Genomic DNA, 6,083 nt, shown 5'->3' on the forward strand with positions numbered 1-6,083 from the left:
CAAAAGGGAGAACGTGGTCCCAGTGGGTGTGGTCTGGCTTTATATACATTGACAGCATGTCGGAGAGAATCCTATGAAATCGTTCGGTAAGGCCGTTAGTCTGCGGATGGTAACTGCTACTCGTTTTATGAACGATATTGGCAGCTCGAAGCACTTCGGAAAGAACGTGAGACAAAAAGGCGCTGCCTCGGTCGCTCAAAAGCACTCGAGGTGCACCGTGACGCAACACGATGCATTGTAGTACCAAATCGGCGAATTCTTGGGCGCATCCAGATCTTAGGGGTGATGTCTCGGCGTATCGGGTAAATTGATCAACCGCAGTCACAATCCAGCGGTAGCCGGCTGGTGTGCATAGAAGCGGTCCGTACAGATCAATGCCCACTGATTCAAAAGGTACTGACGGTCAAGGAAGCGGCTGTAGCGGACCGGGTGCAGGTGACGTACTGCGCTTCCAGTGTTGGCATTTGGCACAAGAGGAAGTATACTTGGCCACATTTGTGGAGAGTCCAGGCCAAAAGTTCGACTACGGGTGCGGTCGTAGGTTTTTGCGAAACCAAGATGTCCTGCCATGGCGTCATCATGAAACGCCTCTAAGATGGCTCTCCGCAGCGGCTGAGGTACAACGGGGACCCACCTGCTGCCTTCAGGGTGTTGACTGCAGCGATGGAGGACTCCATCCACAAGCCGGAAATTCCTTAGCTCTCGACGTAGGCGACTGTTGGGAGGTGGTGTGGAGGCTTGCATCCTGTCCATTATTGTGCGACAATAAGTGTCGCTTCGCTGGAGTTCCGGCAGGTTATCAACCTTTGCAGGAAGAATAGGTGTGACCGATAAAGTGGCGTGGTTCGCAGGGAAGGTAGAGGCAGACGATCGCGACAAAGGGCATCGTGAAAGGGCTTATTTCCCGACTTGTAGGCGACGGTAAAATTATACTGCTGGAGACGAAAAATCCAACGTCCAAAGGCGTCCGGAGAGGCTCTTGAGCGTGGATAACCAGCATAACGCGTGGTGGTCCGTGAAGACCGTAAAATGCCTTCCGTATAAGTAAGGACGGAACTTTTGAATGGCCCACACAACCGCGAGACACGCCTGCTCTGTAATGGTGCAGTTCTGCTCTGCTGTCGTGAGGGACCGACTAGCATAGGCGACTACTCGCTCCCGCTGATGGCAGTCAAGTGGTAGCAAGCCTGCTCCGATGCCCTGGCCACTGGCGTCCGTGTGCAGAATGGTTGGCGCAGCAATATCAAAATGGGCAAGCACTGGTTTCGATGTTAGGGCGACTTAAAGGGACTAGAAAGTCCGTTCGCACTCCTCATTCCAATCAAAAGCGATGCCAGGGCGCTGGAGGTGGTGCTGGGGAAAAGAAATTGTCGCAAAATTTCGGATGAAGCGGCGAAAATATGATGGGAGCAGCGAAGGTTTTTTTGTTGCAGTGGACGGGCAACATTTAGTACGGCGGAAATGTTCTCTGGGTCGGGTTGGATTCCATTTTTGCTGACGACAATTCCCAATACTTTTATAGATTTGCGGGCGAAAGTGCACTTTTTATATTCAGCTGCAGTCCTGCATTTGAGAGGCACGCAAGCACTTCAACTAGACGTTGCAGGTGTTGATGAAACGTAGTTGAAAAAACAATGACGTCGTCCAGATAGCAAATACAGTTTTTCCATTTGAGCCCAAGGAGCACAGTGTCCATCATTCGCTGACATGTAGCCGGAGCGTTAAAGAGACCAAAGGTCATCACGTTCAATTCGTAGAGCCCATCAGGTGTAGCGAAGGCAGGTTTTTCTTTCTCCTCTTCGTGCATCGGGATCTGCCAAAATCCAGAGCGTAGGTCAAGACTAGAGAAATATTCTGCCCCTTGGAGACTGGCCGACGCGTCATCAATGCGAGGCATCGGGTATACATCTTTACGAGCTATCTTATTTAACGCACGGTATTCAACGCAGAATCGAACTGAACCATCCTTCTTCTGCACAAGCACAACGGGCTCTGACCACGAACTTGATGAGGGGCGTATGACATCGCGCTTTAGCATGACGGAAACTTGTTCTTCTATAATTTTTCGTTCGTGCGAAGGTACTCGGTACGGGCGACGGCGTACAATGGCTGAGCCGTAGGTTTGAATCCGATGCGCGGCGGCCGACGTACGTTTCAGTGTGCTGGAAGTCACTTCGAAGGATGCGCTGTGCTTCCGCAGAACGGTCAGCAATCGTTCCCTCTGCGCCGCCGTGAGGTCTGGGCTAACAGTGGTAGCAATGCCAGGCTCATCATCCGAGGGGGCACGACGCCGCGTGAGCGAAGGTGTACCGGTGTCAGACAAGATCGAAAGAGGCTCGCTGTCGAAAACTCAGGCAACGGTCATGCCCTTACGTAGCAATATGGGCTCATTGGTGGTGTTGAGCGCTGCCAGAGCTCCAAATCCCCGCGAAAAGCGAACGAGGCAGGTAGACATGGCGATTCCTCGGGGAATCAAGCGGATTCTTAAGCACTTCTTAAGCGAGCCTGAATCGTCCGCCGCCGTCGTCCGCATAGCAACAGCTGCGGGTGCGCGCGCTCCTCGTCTTCCCTAGCAACGGGCGGAGATGGGCGCGTGCTACTCTCCTCCTACTCTCTCCGCTCAGTGACTGCGGGTGTTGGGCGCCTCCTCTCCACTTCGGGTAGGAGAGCTCTCGCTCGCGTAGCGGGCGCTCCGCATTCCGACGCGTGAGGGCGCTCGTGTAGCGGCCGAGGTGGCGCGGGAGGGTATTAGTCGAGCGCGCGCCGTCGTCGAGAGCGGTCGCTGGTCCTGCATCTCGATAACGATGATGGCGGACCGGGCAACGGTACCAGCAATAACGAGTGAAATATCTTTCTTTGTAGTTGTGTACGTGTGTGTAATCTCTAGACCACTCATTAAGATCACGATATCCACCGTAATCGCGCAATCAACAACCGTGCATTCGCACTTACACACTCTCCCTTGGGGAAGTGCGAGGGAATTTTTTTTTGAATAGCGGGATGGCGACAGGATATAATGGCGGAAGCTGAGGACAGAAAGTCCCATTCCAAAATCAGTTCATGAGAGCACTGTGACAGGACCGCTAATTGGATGTGATGACGATCTTTCCCGATGAAGACTCGGGTAGTACAACTTGCGACAGGCCGCATAACATGTGCGTTTGCATTAAATAACAAAGGGGTAGAGTAAGGGTCTTCACCTTTCGTAGACAAGCACACAGATTAGGATCCATAACAGAAAGACTGGCTCCGGTGTCAACTAAGGCTTGCACACTAATTCCTTCCACTTCCACAGATAAACACTTGACGGGCGCTCTGGAGGAATTTCAGTCAGTCCAAACGATGCAGTTTTCCCGGCACAAACTGCAGCGCCTAGTTTTAAGTTGGAAGTCAGGGTCACGAGACACGGGGCGAATGGGCGACACAAAACGACGGTGGCGTGGGTGAACGACGTCTCGAGTGACGACCACTGCGCCAACGGTCCATTGAATCTTTAGGGGACGGAGAGCGCGGTCCAGGAGAGTAGGCAGGTCTTTGAAGGGTGTAGTGGAAGCGGACATCATGTTCGTAGGGTGCGTACCCTCTCCGTTCATCTTGCAGGCGTCGTCGGCAGAAACGCGTGATATGGCCTCAAATGCCACAGTAGAAGCAAACCGGGCGTTCGTTGGAACGAACAGTGAAGCGTGGCCGCCAGTTTTAATAAGTACTCTGCACGGAACGTCGGGGCGAGATGGCTGCTAACTGGCCGAGCATGGTCGGAGATGACGGAAGGTCCGCTGGCACAACGGGTGGTCGTTGCAGTGCGTCCGCGTAAGAAGCACCGATGGGAGCAACTGGATGACAGTTGTGAGGACTGCCAGTCATTGACGCCAACTCTTCTTTGATGACTTATCGCAAATCAGTTGCTGGCTGGGAGCAGCGGTCACCGTGAGCACAGGAGTTGAGGGAGCTTTGTTGCTGGAGCTCCTCGCGGATGATGCTGCGTATCAAAGCTCGCAACTCTGGCTTTGGCGGAAGACGAGCGAGTCCCGTAGTCGGCGGCAGACGGATCGCGTGAAGTTGGTGAAAGCGCTGACACGTGGCCCTGATGTAATTTACGCTTGATGGATTTTGTAGCGCGAGCGCGTTAAATGCAAAATCAGCGATTCCCTTAAGGACGTGCTTGACGTTGTCGCCTTCCGACATATCTGGGCTAACGCGACGGCAAAGAGCGAGGACATCCTCGATATGACGCGTACGTTTCATCGGGTTGCTGCATGCGGATTTCAAGTGCCTTCTTTGCTACATCCACGCGAGCGGACGAAACGCCGAAAGCCTTGCGAAGCTCTTCCGTGAATTTATCCCAATCAGTCAGCCTGTCCTTGTTATTTAAATGCCATATCTCGGCAACGTTGGTCAGGTGGAATCCGACATTTTGAAGCTTAACGCCGTCGCCCCACCTGTTAAACTTGCTGACCCTGTCGTATTGTTCCAGCCAGTCCTCTACGTCGTCACCACGAAGCCCACGGAAGAAAGGGGGTTCGCGCTGGTGGCAGGTCACCAGGAATGGCGGCGAGACAGAAGCGGGTGCTTTCGGGGCGCACTCTCACTCCATCGGAGGGCTCTGCGCCGACAAAAGGCGGCCGGAACGGAGCTCCAGGGGTGTACCTGGACTAGATAGAGGCCGGGAGAAAGCGCAGCCTCCACGACTTGTAAGGAGACAGGACGCTTCTCTCAGGAAGGCAGCAGATCGAGTGGTTCCACCTTTACTCGTTGGATCGTGACTCCACAACTCAGACACTCATGATGATGATCATGTACAGATTACGATTTTAATGGGTATGTACAGGTGAGAGATTGGCCACAGCAGTGGACGACAGTTACACGAGTCTACGAGTACACGAGTAAGCGCTCACAATATATATATATATATATATATATATAGTTAGGAAATGAGGGGCTCGTTAGGAAATACACAAAGAAATGCCGGCAGTCTACAACACCAAAGAAGGCATAGTGGAATGGTTGGACTATTTTTTTACTGTTAGTGGAATTATATTTTTTATATTAATTGAAGCGAGAAAGAAAGAAAGAAAGAAAGAAAGGAAGAAAGCAAGCAAGAAAGAAAAACACGCGCCAAGAGTGGGAACCGAACCCACGCCTTTCGATTAGATCTCGAATGCCTTACCAATTCGGCTATCTGGGCGACTGTGTTCTGCTTCACTTTCTGGGGTATTTATATTTACTACAACTGTATCTGACGCTTGAGGGTGGTAGCCAGCGCCACTCAGACTACACGGGGAGAAGGGGACCTTCTTTTCAACCCCCGGGGCGTGACTCGAACGTCTACAGCCTGTCATAAGCGGGTAACTGGCGGGAAACCCTCTTATGCTACCTTGGCATCAAGGCTGCCATAACCGAGGCCCTCGCTAAGCTTTCGCAGGATAATATGGTTAGGAAATGAGGGGCTCGTTAGGAAATACACAAAGAAATGCCGACAGTCTACAACGCCAAAGAAGGCATAGGGGAATGGTTGGACTATTTTTTTACTGTTAGTGAAATTATATTTTTTTATATTAATTGAAGCGAGAAAGAAAGAAAGAAAGAAAGAAAGAAAGAAAGAAAGAAAGAAAGAAAAACACGCGCCCAGAGTGGGGACCGAACCCGCGCCTTTCGATTAGTTCTCGAATGCCTTACCAATTCGGCTATCTGGGCGACTGTGTTCTGCTTCACTTTCTTGGGTATTTATTCCAGAAAGTGAAGCAGAACACAGTCGCCCAGATATCCGAATTGGTAAGGCATTCGAGATCTAATCGAAAGGCGTGGGTTTGGTCCCCCACTCTGGGCGCGTGTTTTTCTTTCTTTCTTTCTTTCTTTCTTTCTTTCTTTCTTTCTTTCTTTCTTTCTTTCTTTCTTTCTTTCTTTCTCACTTCAATTAATTTAAAAAATATAATTTCACTAACAGTAAAAAAAATAGTCCAACCATTCCCCTATGCCTTCTTTGGCGTTGTAGACTGCCGGCATTTCTTTGTGTATTTCCTAACGAGCCCCTCATTTCCTAACCATATTATCCTGCGAAAGCTTTGCGAGGGCCTCGGTTAATA

At 51.2% G+C, this 6,083-nt stretch overlaps 1 non-coding gene across 1 annotated transcript; it reads right to left on the reverse strand.

The window, feature by feature from the left end:
• Window positions 1-5,622: 5,622 nt before the first annotated feature.
• On the reverse strand, window positions 5,623-5,694 carry Trnas-acu (transfer RNA serine (anticodon ACU)). The gene has a single exon. It is a non-coding gene; the product is annotated as a tRNA-Ser (tRNA).
• Window positions 5,695-6,083: the final 389 nt, after the last annotated feature.

This window comes from Haemaphysalis longicornis, unplaced genomic scaffold (genome assembly GCF_048455015.1).
Source record: "Haemaphysalis longicornis isolate Haplotype H1 unplaced genomic scaffold, Haemaphysalis longicornis Haplotype H1 scaffold_11, whole genome shotgun sequence".
NCBI lineage: Eukaryota > Metazoa > Arthropoda > Arachnida > Ixodida > Ixodidae > Haemaphysalis > Haemaphysalis longicornis.